Below are 16,889 nucleotides of genomic sequence, written 5' to 3'. Positions count from 1 at the left end.
ACAGCACAGCAGCACTGCACAGCACAGCAGCACTGCACAGCAGCACTGCACAGCTGCACAGCAGCACAGCACAGCATTACAGCACAGCAGCACTGCAGAGCGCCGCTCTGGGGAGCGCGGAGCAGCCCGTGGCGTCTGCCGTCTGCTCAGCTCTATTTTGAGGTGTTCAAACTTAGCACACTGGCTTTCTTAGGCCCAGAGGCACAGGTCAGGTGGTCACCTGTGGCAATATGTTTATTCACAGATTGCAGCTGCTTTCAGGGAACAGCCTTCTCTAAACATAATTAGGGCTATTTAAGTAGCTGCTCACAATTACCTCTCGGTTCACACAAGACACCACGTCCTCCCTCACTGAGCAATAACTCCTGGAGACACAGGAATGAAAAGCCACAAGCAGCTTGCTGTCGAGTACCTTCAAGATTTTTATGGTTCTGCTGTAAATGGGCATTTACTTTTGACATTTTGACTTTTGACTTTTTGCATTCATCTAGCACTGTCACAAATACAATTGCTCTAGCACCGACAGGGAAATAAGAAAAGTGAAAGATGCAAAACCTGCCTCTAAACAGCTCCTCTCCTTTCCTGAAAATGTTAGTAACTATTTCATAATGTAACATCAAGCCAGAAACTTGGTGCCAGTTTTCAGGGCTATAGATGCCACTGAAAAACCAAGGAAGCTTTCCGAGCAGCAAAGGGGGACCCAAAAAAGCGTGAGCCATGCAGAAACCTCCTGGCGTTTCAGGTCCCTCCTGCTCCAGCAGCCATGGTATAAATGAGCCACTCCGGTCTGCTACGGCAACACTTGTTCTGCCTTTGAGAGGACTGTCAGAGCAAGCACACAGCCCTTGTGCCAGCTCCGTGCTGAACTTTAAACGCTCCTGAGATCTACTGATAACACTTTTCTGAAATATCGCAGGCTGAATTCTGGAGGAAGATGAAGCTGAGCTGACTGCAAGCAGAACTACAGACATTGCTGTTTACCAGTGTCTTTTCTAACAGGCCATATCAAACAAACAAAATTCCTGTCCCCATTTTCAGACCCGTTTTGCCACGCTATCTGCATAACTCGCACACCGTATGTTTCACAGCTTCCCCTCCTGCTAACCAGCCCCGCCTGTGACCCGGCCATTGCGAACCAGCGCACGGCAGAGGGCCGTGCAGATGGCCGGGTGCACAGCTGCTGTGTGGTGTTGGCTTCTCTGTGCCAGCCGCACCGCGAGGAGAGCAGCCGCGTCACAGCCCAGACCTTGCAGCCGCGGGTCCCTCTGCCTGGCAGCTGCTGGTGGATCCCTCTGCCCGGCAGCTACTGGCAGGTCCCTCAGCCCGGTAGGTGCTGGTGGATCCCTCAGCCCGGCAGCTGTTGGTGGATCCCTCTGCCCGGCAGCTACTGGCGGGTCCCTCTGCCCGGCAGCTACTGGCGGGTCCCTCAGCCCAGTAGGTGCTGGTGGATCCCTCAGCCCGGCAGCTACTGGCGGGTCCCTCAGCCCAGTAGGTGCTGGTGGATCCCTCAGCCCAGCAGCTACTGGCGGGTCCCTCAGCCCGGTAGCTGCTGGGGGGTCCCTCTGCCCGCACGCCACGAGCATCCACCTCCGCGGGACTCGCGCTCAGGTCCCAGCGCCGTCACTGCAGTGTTGGAGGGCGCCCCGAGACGTACATCGCACCATCAAGACCTGACACAAAAAAAGACATGGGCAGGTTAACTCTGACAGTTTCCTCGGTGTTTCGCTGCCATCTGGACACCCCACATTTTATTTTCCTGCATGTGGTTTCAATGGAGAAGCTCTTTGTCTTTTGTCCTTGCTCCCGCACTAAAAACTTCCATTTCTGGGATTCCAGCAAGGCCATTACACGAAATGGATCATCAAGCTCCCTTGCTCTCCAGGCTCAGCAGGAGCGGCCCTGCCCCGTGCGGGCTCTCGGCAGCGCGGCACGTCCCCCGGTGTGCGCACACGTCGGGGAGCAGGACCAGCCCCCCGCGGCCGCAGCGGGCGCTGAGCCGGACTCATCTGGAACCCGTCTCATCTCCAGAGCAGTGCCGTTTTCTCCACAGTGATGTTATCTGTGTTCCTCGGTTTCTGGCAGCAGAGCTGCTCACACGCTATTAGCAGATGGCAGAGGATGTACATGGAATTTGCTCTCAGAACATTTCTTCCATTCTTCCTCCAGACTGAAGAAGCGCAAATTCAAGCTAAAAGCCTGTACTAACCGCAGCTCTTTCCCACTCAGGGCCAGAGAGTTACCAGCAGGCTCCAGTAGAAACCCCTCACACATTTCAGTCTCCCTGCCATAGTTCAGCTACTCAGCACATCCCCTTTCCCTGAGAAAGGCAGGGAGCGTGTTTCTGCAGAGCCGCGCTGCGGGGTGCCCGCGGGCCGGCTCCCTTGGGATGAGCCATTGGGAGCCAAGGGCACCGCGGGCCGGCTCCCTTGGGATGAGCCATTGGGAGCCAAGGGCACTGTGGGCCGGCTCCCTTGGGATGAGCCATTGGGAGCCAAGGACACCACGGGCCGGCTCCCTTGGGATGAGCCATTGGGAGCCAAGGGCACCGCGGGCCGGCTCCCTTGGGATGAGCCATTGGGAGCCAAGGGCACCGCGGGCCGGCTCCCTTGGGATGAGCCATTGGGAGCCAAGGGCACCGCGGGCCGGCTCCCTTGGGATGAGCCGTTGGGAGCCAAGGGCACCGCGGGCCTGCTCCCTTGGGATGAGCCGTTGGGAGCCAAGGGCACCGCGGGCCTGCTCCCTTGGGATGAGCCATTGGGAGCCAAGGGCACCGCGGGCCGGCTCCCTTGGGATGAGCCATTGGGAGCCAAGGGCACCGCGGGCCGGCTCCCTTGGGATGAGCCGTTGGGAGCCAAGGGCACCGCGGGCCTGCTCCCTTGGGATGAGCCGTTGGGAGCTGCGGGGTGCCCAAGGGCCAGCTCCCGCTTTTGCTAGATAACGCAGGTGGAAGGGGTACTGACCATTTCCTCCTTTGTCAAAGTATCCAAGTTCCAAAACTATTTAAAATCATTTTCTTCCACACCAATGTACTTCCTAGGCACTCTGTGCTCCCCCATCGAGGACAAATCCCTGTTCCGAGGAGTCTCCTGCTCTGGGGCGCTGCTGTTCCCCCGTCTGAGGGCCCGTCCCTGCGCACCCCGCGGTCCTGCCGCCCGTTCAGAGCTGCTTTGTGTCTCTGCCAGCACCGAGCCATTGTGGTCAATGTGTGTGCACCTGGTTACACCTTCCACTGAAAACAGGCACGGTAGAGGCACTTTTGCGCCAGCCACGGATTCTCTTTAAAAAGCATTTTCCCCCGCGCCTAACAGATTGCAGCCCCGATAACTCCCTGGCTGTGTTCCGGCCACCGGAGCGCGGCGCCAAGAGCCGAAAGCGCGGCAGGGGCACGGCCGGAGCGCGTCCCCACAGCCCGACCGCACTCAGGGCCGCGCGGGGCGGCGGGGAAGAACAGACACGGGAAACAAGACCTGTGCCGTGCTTCTGTTGTGCTGGGGGAAAAAATGTCATCTGGCTCAGCAAGTGAAGTGTGACGCATCTGCAGCTCCTGCCGAACTGCAGCACCGCTTATGTTGAGTGCTCTTGGTACCCCGCATCTCCTATCTTACTTTCTTTAGAGGTTCAAGCCAAGAGGCTACTTCAAGCTGCTACATTTATTTGCCCTTTCCTTCCCTTGAAGGAAACGTAACCAGTAAAGTTCCCCACTGTACTTCTCTCCTCCCTGAAGTTTCTTTTCCCGTTTGCCCTCCCCATATAATCAGACCCCTTTTCACACACGGGTGACCCTAGAAAGTCATTTAGAGTGGGAACCACGTGAACCAGTTCAGTGAACACCAGGTAATTGTGCCTTAGAGGCCTTTTGGAAGGTCAAATATTTCTGGGTAATTTTTCCAACTACTTTCTTTGTTAAATGAAATCCCACTAAAACCAGGAGAAGAACAAGGCGGCTTTATAGGAGCCTCTGACTCACTGCCCCACGTCCCAGCACGTTTTCCCCGTCTCCTGCCCGAGACGCCCATCCTCACAGGCACCTGCTCGTGCAGAATCCGTCGTTCACAGCCGCCCTGGGAATGGCTGAGATGTTCAAATACTGTTCTCAATAGACTGTCAGTCACTTCCAAGCTCCAGCTAGAAAAGGCTCAGTTCATGTTTGCACCATGGTATGAAAAGCAATGTAGACACCATCTCCGGCACAGGCCGGCCCGAGCGCTGGTGGAGCCGCGGTGGCTCTGTGCGGTTCCTCCACTGCCGAGCGCTACAGAGTTTACACAGCAGCTTTGCCTTCCAGCCTTTGTCAGTTTGGGTATTACTGCTAACGAGCCAGTCAACTTTGTGATAATAAATAAGAAATTATAGCACTGATTTAAATGAACTGAGAAGTGTTACAGCCTCAAGATGGTCACGTAATCCCAACTTTCATACAAAACTAGACCAAGAACATCCAACAAAACTAAAGAAACTTCATGTTCTTCTTTAACGTGCAATTTCAGCTATAGAGGTAAATAAATTCATTTTATACTAAGAATGGAAGCACAGAGGAACTTTGCTAAATAAACTTCTCTTTTAGGAGAGATTTTAGCTTAATAAACTGGACCTGTTTTCTTCCTCCTGCCTGTGGCCTCGTACTGCGGAAACCTGCGATGACTTCCAGAGCGTCCACAAAAAGTGACTTTGCGAGCTGTGGTTACGGCACAAGGGTCTGCACCCCTGCCGGGGGCGGTGGAGCGACTGCTCTGCGCAGCCTGCCCGGACACCACGTCTGTCTGAGCTTCAGCGGCGCAGGAGCGCGTCCAGGAGCCGCCCCGGCCGCTCCGCAGCGGGAGGGAGCGAAGGGCCCGGGGCCGACGTCCCTGCAGACTGTTTCACAGGTTTCCAGCAGAGGGATCAGTCCTCAAAAGCACCTCCAGTCTGCTGGAAAGAATTCGCTGTTCCCAACATTTTGCAGACCATAAAGGAACAGAAACAATAATTACACAGTTCCCAAGAGGTTTCTGGTGAAAAAGCTTGGCATTAACCCGCAGATCAGCTCTGCAGGCTTTAGAAGAGCTCAGTACATCTGCCGACTCCCCTTCCTGGCCAGCAGCGTTGGCTCTCCCGGGGCGACCCTCGCTGCAGCCGGCCCAGCAGGGCTGGTTTCACGTTCTTCTGCGACTCTTGAGCAGGTTTGTTACTCACGGTCTGATTTGCTGCTCCCTGGCTGGCGGCTGGAGCGCGGCTCTCCCGGGAGCAGGCGCAGACCCCGCCGCTCGTGGCATTTCGGGGCCGTTCCTCCCTCCGTGCCCCTTCCCCAGCCCGGCCGGGCTGCCGGGCGGCACACGAGCTGGCGACAGCAGCGAGCACCAGCTCAAAGACAGCGTCTGATAACCCCATTTGAGACACTCGGGAAGCAGGACTTAATTGGGTAACTTTCACGATGTAAACATTTGCATAATGCCATGGATATCAACATGCAGTCGACCCATCTTGCCCCACACAACGGGCACAGTAAGACTAGCTGAGCCCGGTCTGTGTGACGGGGCGTCCCCGGTGACAGGGACACGCGGCGCAGAGCTCTGCGGGCAGTGACGATGGGTCCGGCGCCAGCGCGGCGGCACTCGGCATCATCCTGCACTTGTGCCATTTCACAGAAACACAGCTTCTTTACAAAATCACAGAATCACAGAATCGACTGGGTTGGAAAAGACCTCAGAGATCATCGAGTCCAACTCTAGTCCGTTTACTAGATCATGGCACTAAGTGCCATGTCCAATCTCAGTTTAAAAACCTCTAGGGACGGTGAGTCCAGCACCTCCCTGGGCAGCCATTCCAATGCCTGACCACTCTCTCTGTAAAGAATTTCTTTCTAATATCCAGCCTAAATTTCCCCTGGTAGAGTTTAAGCCCATGGCCCCTTGTCCTATTGCTAACTGCCTGGGAGAAGAGACCAATCCCCACCTGGCTAGAACTGCCCTTCAGGTAGTTCTAGAGAGTGCTGAGCTCAGCTCTAAGCCTCCTCTTCTCTAGACTCAACAACCCCAGCTCCCTCAGCCTCTCCTCATAGGTCTTATGTTCAAGTCCCTTCACCAGTCGTGTTGCTCTTCTCTGGAAAAAGTGTATTAATTCTAATTCTTCCTAATATTCTAACTGTCCACCACATGCACACACCCCCAGTTTTCTCTATGGAAGTGCAAACACAACATCTTTTAATCAGTACTTTCTACATGGCTAAAATCTGCTGTTTGACGTACCGTACTCTCTCCCCTTCATGTGTACTTTGATTTCTTGATGCTAGTCAAGATCCACTCCAACTGCATTTATCTTGTGCTTGTGTTTGGAATACAATATTTCATAACACGCACATGAAGATCCATTTTGAGTAATACAAAATTCTATAACTAGTGAAAAATAGAGACTAATCCGTTTCCCTCTCTGTCTCCCGGCAGCCTGCACTGCAGCGTGCGGCCAGCACGTGTTCCCCGCGTCAGTCCCGACATCCCCGATGGCCGATGCGCCCGGTGCTGCTGCCGGGGCCGCGCCAGCAGCTCTCAGGAGCGGTGACGGTCCATTCGCGGTGTAACTGCTCCCTCATGCACGGAGCACAGACGGACAGGAGGCCCGGGTGGGGGAGCACGGCCCCCCCGGAATTACCGCTGACCAGAGAGCCCGGCTCAGAGTGCAAAGGGAGAGTGTTAGTTAGGATTAACGGGAAGTAACTGGCTTAGTATAATATGTCAACTCTGCCAAAGAGAATGCCACATTTTCTAGCTGCAATCCCTACTGCCACATCCCTGTGTTATATTTTGGGTATTAGCCAGATTGCGCTGGCTGCAGAATACGCTCTGTTACTGTAAATCACTGCAGAGGAGCAGAACTGTCTGTATTTAGGCCACCAAGCCCCCCATGTTAATCTTTACTCCCTCTTTGTTTTAGTACCCTGCTTTCTGTTTTTACCTTGCACATCCTGCAGTCGGTCTGGGTGCCTGCCGAAGGCAGGGCTTCCTTTCCCCAGGAGAATTAACAGCCACATCTGTAGTTCCTTATTTCTTTGTTTATTCACGTGTGGATTTTCTTGTCGTGCAGACTATAAAACCCCTCCAAGCAGACCCAGCAGAGCTGGAAGGGAAAGCGAAGTACAGCGGAGATGGCGGTGGCCGTCCCCGCAGGGCGCGGGAGCCGCCGCGGCAGACGCGGCGCGGGACAGCGCACGCGGGGGGAGAACCCATTTCAGGGCTGGAGCTAATTTAGTAGAATCTGGCTGTTAAACAAAGAACCGCAGTGTTTTTAGAATTCTGCTGATTGGATTAAGTCGCCCTCCTGCCAACTGGATCACTTCAGCTGGCCGAACAATCCGACACCTCCTTTTAGAAAAGAATTTGCTAACGTGACCGAGTCAGTATGACGGCATTCCTCACCAGCGCCTCGCCGTGCCCGCGGGGAACCAGCCACCGCGGTGAAAACAAAGCCCTTTTATGGGAAACTTCTACAGGATTCAGAAAAGACTTGGACTAGAAATTAAAAGAAAACTCAAAACATTTCTATTTTGAAGCCTAACAGACTAACAGATCGGTACTGGCAGCCTAGCACTCACAGCCCAGAGTCGTGACAGCGCGACAAGCGCAAACGCACCAAGTTTCGCAGTTTTGTAAGGTTACAGGCACCCTCTGGCTCCTTCTATGGCATCTCCAAGACATCACAACTTCTTCTCTACCTCCAAGACCGCGCTGGCAGCTTCTGAGTGCCGGTTTTACCTCTGAAACCCAGTCCTGCCGTCCTGCCCACCGACTCCGTGCTCAGAAACGAAAGCAGGTGTTTTACCGCAGCTGATACTCTTCAGCATCCAAACACTTGGGTGTCACAAGACAGTAGTAAAAACAAAACAACACCGCTAGAAAGAGCGGGAACCCCTTGGGGCAGAAAGCCCAAAGGCATTTTGTGGGATGCCATCTGTGTGAGAGGTCACTGCTCTGCAGAGCTCTTTGGGGACTCTTTTTGCATCTCAGATTCATTGATGGAAATCATCCGACTCCATTAGATCAGACCGTAACACCTCTCTGCCCACAGACAGATCACAGCCCTGGGCCACAAGTTGTACCAACCATTGGTTCTGAAACTAAAAATAACTGTTCAATTGGCACGGAGCCTGGTGTGGACATCTAGACGGGGTCACGACTTTAGCCTGATGTTGCCCTCAGGGAGCATAATCTAATATTCCTGAGACAGCTCCATGTGAATTCAGGGCCAGCTTTGACAGGGATTTTGGGCCAGCTTAGTGAAATGGATCACTTCTTCAGTTCAACTTTACATGGTTCTTTGAATAACAATCACTTTTATGGCGAACGTTCACCTGAAAATGGGCCTGGTGCAATGCAGCACGCTTGACCCACTCACCCCTTTGCTCTCTGCCGCGTGCTCGGAACGTCAGCTGGAGGAACAGGTGTCCTTGCCCTGCTCCCACTGCTGGAAAGCCGGATCCCCCGTTGCCCCCGACACCACGGTGGCTGTTTGCCTCGGGCGCAGACAAAGCAGAGCTGAGAATGAGCCCTCCCGCGCGGCTGCCCGAGAGCCCACAACCTGCCCGCAGGCTCCGGGAACCCACGGCCCCTGTGATGCGGCAGCTGTCCCCTCCTGGAGCCGGGACCCTCACGGGAGCTGCCCCGCTCCCCCGGCCCGTGGCACCTTCCCCGGTCCCTGCGCGGAGGCCAAGCAGCGGTTCTGAGGGCGCCGTGCCGCGGTTCTGAGGGCGCCGTGCCGCGGTTCTGAGGGCGCTGTGCTGCGGTCCTGAGGGCACCAGTCCCCACGGGGCTCCGGCAGCGTCCAGACCCCGGCCAGCGCGGCAGCTTCCATGTGAAGGAAGCCCAGGTGCGGGGCCACAGCAGCGCCCGCGGGCCCGTGCCCGGCTGCACCGGACACTGCTCCAACCCACGGCAAACTGGAGTGTCCAAAGGGCCTCCGCGTCACCCCTGACCCGTGAAACCTGCAGCTGTGGGCGTCGGGTCGCTGCCCACTGCACCGTGCTGCTCGCAGAACGCTGCCGTGATTCCTGCTCCTTCCTAATACCGTAACTTGAACATCCCTGCTGCTTCACTTCATACAGACAGCTGTTGTTTCAGTGTCCCCTCAGGACATGACGTTCTCCAGAGAAAGGGCCAGGGACAAAGAGCATCTTTTGAAAGCTCTCATTACTCGTGTGCCATACTTCTCATATCTGATAAGCCTATCTGTGAACTTCCAAGAAGAGATGCTTATCTCCTCTTACAGAAATAATTCAGGCTAACGTTACTTTGATACAAGCCTTCTGTGATATATTTCTGTAAGCAAAGAACTACTTAAGCGCTACCCTTGAGGAAGCAGCAGCATCATGTTTCACATCTGTCTCATTTTGACTCTAATGAAGACTACTTTTTATACCAGATCTGCCCTCATATCACTACTGCGTGCTTTTTCTTTCAGTAAGCAGTTATAAATCTATTTACCAGTTACTGCAGTTACCGCTCCAAATGCATTTCTCTGTGGAATCAGCAAACACTAAGGATATTTTACATGAAAGAAACTTTTATGTGATTTTGTCAAACAGTACAAAAGGCATTTTGTGGATTTTTGGATTTGCCTAAGTCCTGTATATTCCTATTTCTTACTAATACTCCAGAGTATACCAGCAATTAACCTTGGAAGCTGCGCTGGCCCTCGCAGGCTGGGTCAGGCCTTAGGCTGCCAGTCAGCACCAGGCTGACCCCGTGCGGAACCACATCCCCGCTGCCACGGGACGTCAGTTCTGATCACCCATGAGAATGACCATTATTCCAGCGACAGAGCGGCCCGAGGCCGGTGGTCGGGACAGGCAGGAGCCTCGCGAGCCGCGTTACAGCCCCGCGAGCCGCAGCAACGAGGCGGCTGCGCTGCTGCGCCTGCAAAGTCCATGACGGACCCAACGGCCTCTGCAGGGCAGGCCCAGCGACAGCCTCCTCCGCACAACACACCCGCCGGGTTATTCACCCGTCAGCGCGGTCTCTGCACTTTCTAACATGCAGATGGAACTGCACGTTAAAGGACAAAAGTGGAAAATCTCTACGGCGTTACCAGAAAATATCTATGCTTTTTTACAAAACACGTATTAGACCAGCCTAGGCTAAGCTTATTGTAAGCCTTAGATCTCTACATGTTGCTCATTCCAGTGCAGAATCCAGGGCTACCCGCAGTGGACAGAGAAATAGCTGAGGACACAAAGCACAAGGAGAATTGTCAGCATTCACCACTAAAAGAGAGAATATATTAAAAATACTGTTAATGTTTATTGTTAAAGTCAAGAGCATTCCTGGATTTAAGCTTTGTTCTGTATTTCATGCTGGGTTCAACGTTCAATATTAAATCACAAGAATTTACTTTGAAAGTTCAGAAATTTTTAAGGCCCCTCGAAAGGAGTTGAAAACGACTCCCTAGAGGAAAGCGCCTTTCACAACACTCAGAACACACCCAGGTATTAATGAGATCACAGACTCGCAGAGTAGCCGCAAAGCCTGCTGCACAGGGCACCAGGAGAGAATGAACCCATTACAAACCCAGGTGGAGGGTTCGATGCCATAACCCTATGGTTATAGGGTTCAGTGCTGCCTAACCTGGCGGCAGAGACGCGGGGCTCGAGGCACCCAGACCTCGTGTGGGACACCCGCGGCACCCGGAGCTGCGACAGCTGGGGGGGCGTGTGGGATGCGGGTACTGCTGCAGGGCGATGCAGGTACTGCTGTGGGGGGACACGGGTACTGCTGCAGGGCGATGCAGGTACTGCTGCGGAGGGATGTGGGTACTGCTGTGGGGGGGTGTGGGAGCCACAGCCAGCTCCACTGTCTGGGACCCCGCGGGGGCACACGCTGCCCCCCAGGACAGGTCTCTGTGCGAGGGGAAAAGCCTTTCATGAAGGGATCCTCCACACATTGGCCTTGTCTCCTGTTTTGCTCACTTATCAAACAAACAAGTCTGAAATGCTGGGGAGCACACGGAACAAATTTGGGCTTTTTTTTTCCCCTTGCTGAAGTAGTATTTAAGGAATGTTGAGTCTGCCTTGATTTGCTAGAGGGTCCCTTGGGGCCCTCAAGCATGTTACTTTACCCATCGCTTCCCCAGTAAATGTACAGACTTTCAGGACCAGAATTTCTCATCCAGAATCTAGAACAGCAAAACCTCACTCTTTCCTGCTGCAGTTAAATCTGTTGTTCTTTCTTTGTTTATCAAAGCAATACCCCTGAGAAACAAAAAGCCCAACCTGTTGTTCTTTGTTTACCAAAGCAATATCCCTCAGAAACAAAAGCGCAGCTCCTTCCTCGCCTCCCCGCCAAGCTCCCCGGCCCCACACGCGCTCCGGACGGGGCTCCCCGCGCCACCACCCGCCGTCAGAAAGCGAGCGTGCCACAACGGCGTGTCACAGAGATGAGTACATCTGCCTCAGCAGCCTGCAGGACCCCTGAGAACGCCAGTGCTGGCTGACATCTGAAAAGAGAGATACGGAACTCATTAAGCTATTCAAAGTGAAGAATAAAATAATTCTCATGAGGAATAGCTGCATTTACAAAACCTGATAGATAAGCTGTCGGTCAGAAAGGCCGCTGCCTCGTCCAGAACGTCCTGCTTCTGAGAAGCCCTCAACCTGCTGGCTGGTGTCACCACTGACACCTGAGCCAGCAAACGGCAGCTCACCCTGACACCTGTGCTAATGACTCGCCCAAGGTAACCGGAGTCCCTGGCCAGCCTCCATGTCACTCGGTGCCCGCAGCGGCTCGCGGTGCCCGCACCGCGCAGCCAAACCCAGAGCCAGCTCCCTGGTGTGCAGGTCACAAACCCCGCGAGGCTCCGCCGTGACCCAGTGTGGCCACCAGCAGCCCGCCCCGCCGGCACGAGCGGCCCAGCGCCTCCGCGGTTCCTACAAACGGTGCGGACAGCCCGCGGCTCCGCGGCAGGAGCTGCTGCGGCCGTGCTGCGGTGCGGGGCCGGGCCGCACCGAGCAGAGCGTGTGGGCAGGAGACCCCCAGCAGGGGAGACCCGCGCAGAGCTGGTGCCCGCGCAGGTCACGGTGGGGCGGGAGCAAAGCAACGGCGGGGCAGCAGGAAAAGGAACGGTGTAAGAATGCCAGGGCCTCCAGAGCATTCCCAGACGCTGCCCTGACCCTGCTGCTGGGTGTCGGGTTTTAGGAACTAGACAATGCCCTCGAAGCAGCTGCTCACAGGAAGAGCTGACAACAGCAATAGCGTGAAGCTAAAATTAGAGGCTTAATTGAGCTCTGGAGTCACTGAAACTAGCGACAGTTCAGCAGTTCATATCCTGCCTTTTCTTGACAGAAATCATCACAAAGCAGCTCCATTGGTGCCCCGGCCCGCTGCCCAGGCTGCACGCCCGCGCTCGGGAGCGCCCCGCGCCCCGGCCAGGGCACCGCGGCAGGGGCAGACCCGCGAGGAGACGGCGGCTCTGCAGGTCAGCATCGTTTTACAAAAACGGGATGTTATTTTCAATGCCAGGGCACAGGAACGATCATCGACCACTAGCAATGCAGGAACACGTACAAGATCCGGCACGTTAGAAATGCACGGATAATGAAAGAAGATGAGAGATAGGACAAACAGAGGGAAGCCAAGCTGGCAGCTACACGCACTGGAATTAAGAGACGTTATTAGTGCTGAGGTTGCCTCATCATTTAAGATGGAAAGAGCCATTGGTTCATTTACTTGGGCCATTTGAAAAAAAAAATCAGGTTTCTGTAGGTCTTGGATAATTTCAGGCAATTAGTCCTTCACATGATAATGAAGAGTTAATCGATATATAGTCTGAAAGACAACGGGCATGGATTTACATTAATACTACTGTCAAGACTACTTCCTTCCCAAGGAGTGGGTCCTGCCTAGACCCAGGCAAGTCAGACCTAGGCAAGTCAGACCTAGACAAGTTTCCCTTTTCGTTGCCACCACTTTCTCAGGGGGCGCCACAGCTGCCGGGCAGGGAGCAGCAGGGACCTGACCATGAGACGCGGTTGCGGGTGTCCCTCGGTCCCCCATGCAGGTGAGTCTGGAAGGGATGTCAGGCTTGCACTGCTGCTCCTGGCAAAATGCAGAGGTGCTAGCCCTAACAGCTGGGGAGGTGACAGCATCTCCTGCCAAACACCACATCAGGGTGCCAGGGTGGAAAACAAGCTCAGCCTCCATGAGCACGTCTTGTAAATAAATCACAAGATCTTCATTAAAAATGTGCAACAAAATCTGTTGGCCTCACTAGGCTACACCACGCATTTTCGTCAGGGGAAAATGCACCCCATTTAATTGACTGCTATTTACAAGTGGAGGGGGCCGTTCTGTAAGATCCAGAGTGAGACCTGTCATTTCTAACACATTGCCATTACAGCTGCAATGTCACCGTGGTGAAGAAACAAGCAATTTCTCTGTTTCTATCTCCGAGAGAGAAAACGTCCTGAAGACCTGCCGTGCGGTACAGGGCAACACGCAGACCTCAGGGGCTCTCAGCACAAGTACGCGCTGCACGGCCTGCCTGCGGTGTGCTCACCCGCAATCTGTGCGAGATTGCTACGGGTTTATTTTTAGTTCATTGTTCTGTACAGCATTTGGAGCTTCTGGTCCATAAATACATCTCCTCACGGTGGTACATTTGGAAAAGCCACAGGGCGCTCCTGCCTCCACTCACACCTGACGGTGCTGAGTTCTGGACCAGCCCCTCTTCTGTTCTTTCTTCAGCATCCGGCTTGTGTCCGGGCTGGTCAGTAATTCTACTTACATCCTCTCATCCAGATGTTGCCCATGGCTCCTTGCAAGAATCTCTCAGCTCTGTGGAAGGCAGGAACACGGTACGAGACCTGTTCTCCACCTTGACGGTGACAAGGAGCGGCCTGCAGAGCCCGGTGGGGCTGCCCCCGGTGCCACCGGCAGCTGTCGGCCCGTGCCATCCCCGTGCAGCTCGCTGCCGCTGCTCCCTTGTCTCTCCTCCTCCCGTCTTCCTGCGCTTGCCGTGGGCACAAGCTGCTCCCGGCTCCCGCAGCCCCACTGGGGTACAACAGCCCCTTCTCCTCGTCCATTTCCACAGCGCCGACAACTTCACTCCCGGGAGGTTTCCTTGCGCACAGCCCAGCCAGCGGAACATGGAAACAGCCACGGCGGCCACAAAAACACGGCGCTGCTTCGTAACACTTCACTTGACTTTCAGAGATATCAGGTATGTTATCTTGGGGTAAAGTAACATAACTAAACCTATTTCCAACATAACACGACTAACTTTTTCTTAAGTTAAACCTTTCCATACTCTTTTGCTCTAACATTCTCAGTTTGCCAGGAACAGAAATGTCCTTCTATATGATGCTACAGACATCCGTTTGTTCCACCATTTTCACCAGCATTTAGAGCTCAGATCAGAGGACTCCGACTTCACTCTCAAAACCGTCTGTGTTACAAGCTTATCAGAAGTCCACAGGAGGGCTGTCCCTGGCCGCGCGGTGGCTGACGCTGCGGGAGCCGCCTGCTCGGTGCCGGCACACAGGGATCCTCAGCCGAGCACCGGCCCGCGGACTCGGGCTGGGCTCGACCCCGGCTGCGGAACACAGGCTGCGGCTCAGCGGGTATTTCAGACGCCAGACTCTTTTGACTGACACCCCCAGCTGATGGGCAAGTTCATGTTTTAGGGTGACATCACATTTGTCAGTGTCGCGAATGATCACTGCTTTAGACATCATCAAAACACTTCCTTTCGTAAGCACCATGTGCAGAGCCCGTGTCAGGCAGGCGTCCGACACACCTCACCAGGGTACCGAGCATCACCAGCGCAAAGAACCGCGCTTCGAATCAAAGTGGAAACTTGGGCTGAACGGTGTGGAGGGGTTTTGATAGATAAAGATTTGTTGCTGAATTAGTCAGGCTCAAAGGAACCTCAAGGCCACTTCGAGAAGCTGAGAACAGAACCTGCTGTGAGAAAGAGGGGCCTTCCTCAATCACCCGGGTCCTGGCGTGGCGTGAATCATCGGACGTATCATCAGTGAGACTCCAGCGCATGGACAGCCCATGATACTCATTTAGCGAATCCACGCTTGGAGTGTGGACGCGTGGTTAGAATATAGTTGCATATATAAGGAGGCTGGTTTCTGTAATAAAGGGCTTTAGCGTGATTCGCATTGAATGGACTTGTTTTGCTGAGTCCTTATTTCACTCCAACAGAACGGCTCCGCAGCCCACGTCACAGCGCTCAGCAGCGGCTGAGCAGCCCCGTCTCAAAAGTGACCAACGTTACAAGGCAAAGCCGAACGCTCGCGTTCACAGCTGTGACAGCCTCGCGGGGCTCACCTCCCTTCTTCCCTCTTCATGAATAGGAGATATCCTCCCAAACAGCTCCTTTTCTATCAACAATATGCACATCTTTCAAAGGCAAAGTGGAAATCCCTGCAAATATTTCTGGTGCTGCTTCCAGCCAGAAATAACACTAATCTGTTCCACGAGCGAATTCCATTTCTGTTGCTGGATTCCTTTGTACAAATGTCTTTGCTTTGAAAAGGTCTGGCAACAGCGAGGCACAGGCTAATTTTACTTATAAGGTGTGAATCAGACTTGCAAGTTTCTGAATCACAGAAAGGAAGCGTCTGTGGCCTCTTAGCACTTCTGTCAAGAGAAAACATCACAGTTCAGCTACTTTAGATGCAACTTCAGAGCCACTCACTGCAGCCCTGCAGATCCCACCTTGTGCCGCCCTCCCCGAGCACAGCAACGTGCCCAAGTCCAGAACCTTCCAGCCTTCCTCAAACCCCTGTCGTTAACGGGCTGCATTACCACGGGCCACACTTAGTCTGCAGCATTAGAGAGAAAAGTGAATTATTAATTCGGGAGATTCCAGCAGCCGCTTTGAGAGAAAGGGGTGAGCAAGGCCCGGGCGAGCAGCTCCCCGGCCACACGGCGCTGAGCCCCGGGCTCGGGACTGAGCCGCCAGCGCTGCCGCAGCTGCGCCAAACTGCCCGGGACCGCGGTGCCCGCGCCCGACCCCGGTGCCACGCAACCGAGACCCGCGGTCAGTTAACGCACCGCGCGCTCCTGTGCCGCCGAGAGCTCCTGCCCGAGGCACCGCTGCTCTCGGCCACAGCGGCCTCAGGAGCACCTGCCTGCTCCAGTCCCCGCGTCTTCACAGCTTCGGGGACACTGCTCACGGCCACGCTGGCGTGAGGTTGCCAGCAATACCCGAAACAAAGGGAGATTATTCCTGCCCAGGCTCCGTGTCTGGCCGGTCTCTGCTGCGGAGCCGCGACGCGGGCGCTGTCACCCCGCAGGGCTCCGGGGCTGCGCCGAGCACCCCAGCGCACCCCACCTGCTGCTCTCGGTCACCTCCTGCAGCCCCGGGGACACGCCGAGGGCTGGCACGCTGCCACATGTCTCTGTACCACCAGCCGTCGCTCGCCAGCCCCAACGGCCCATTGCAGTGTCCTGCCCCAGCCCACCCGTGACCACCACCAGACCTGCCTGCTTACAACGGCTCCTGAGGGGTGACAGATGACAGCCGCGCTGTCACAGTGACACAGCACTGCCTGCAGGAGTGGCAGGTCCTCCACCTTCCGCGGGACCTGGACACTCAATGTATGGGTGAATTCTCACAGGAAAAAAAGAAAAATCAGTCTCAGACATGCTGAATCTTAATTATTTTTGTAAGCTGTGGCTCTGCAGCCTGACAGTCCATCTTCTGCACAGCGCCATGGTAGATCACAGCCCTTTGTCAACCCAAATTGGTCCCTGACAGTCTGTGGAGACACATATTTGCCATCTGTAATCTATTCCTTGGTTTCTGGCTCATATTTTCAGTGCTTTCTTTTGAAAGCTGTTTCAGATTTCCATGGGCTTCTTCATAACCTCTACTAGCAAAGCTCACGCAGTTTAATTGTTGACAGCTGTGCATGA

General features: G+C 54.6%; 1 protein-coding gene across 25 annotated transcripts in view; it reads right to left on the bottom strand.

Moving 5' to 3' along the window:
• The window catches only part of LOC135580212 (uncharacterized), an 80,715-nt gene that overhangs the window by 25,821 nt on the left and 38,005 nt on the right, over positions 1-16,889 (bottom strand). The gene's annotated exons all lie outside the window — the stretch shown is intronic.

Source organism: Columba livia, chromosome 9, assembly GCF_036013475.1.
Source record: "Columba livia isolate bColLiv1 breed racing homer chromosome 9, bColLiv1.pat.W.v2, whole genome shotgun sequence".
NCBI classification, from domain to species: Eukaryota; Metazoa; Chordata; class Aves; order Columbiformes; family Columbidae; genus Columba; species Columba livia.
Note: the sequence above shows the minus strand (reverse complement) of the source record. Positions and strands in the feature narration are given on the sequence as shown.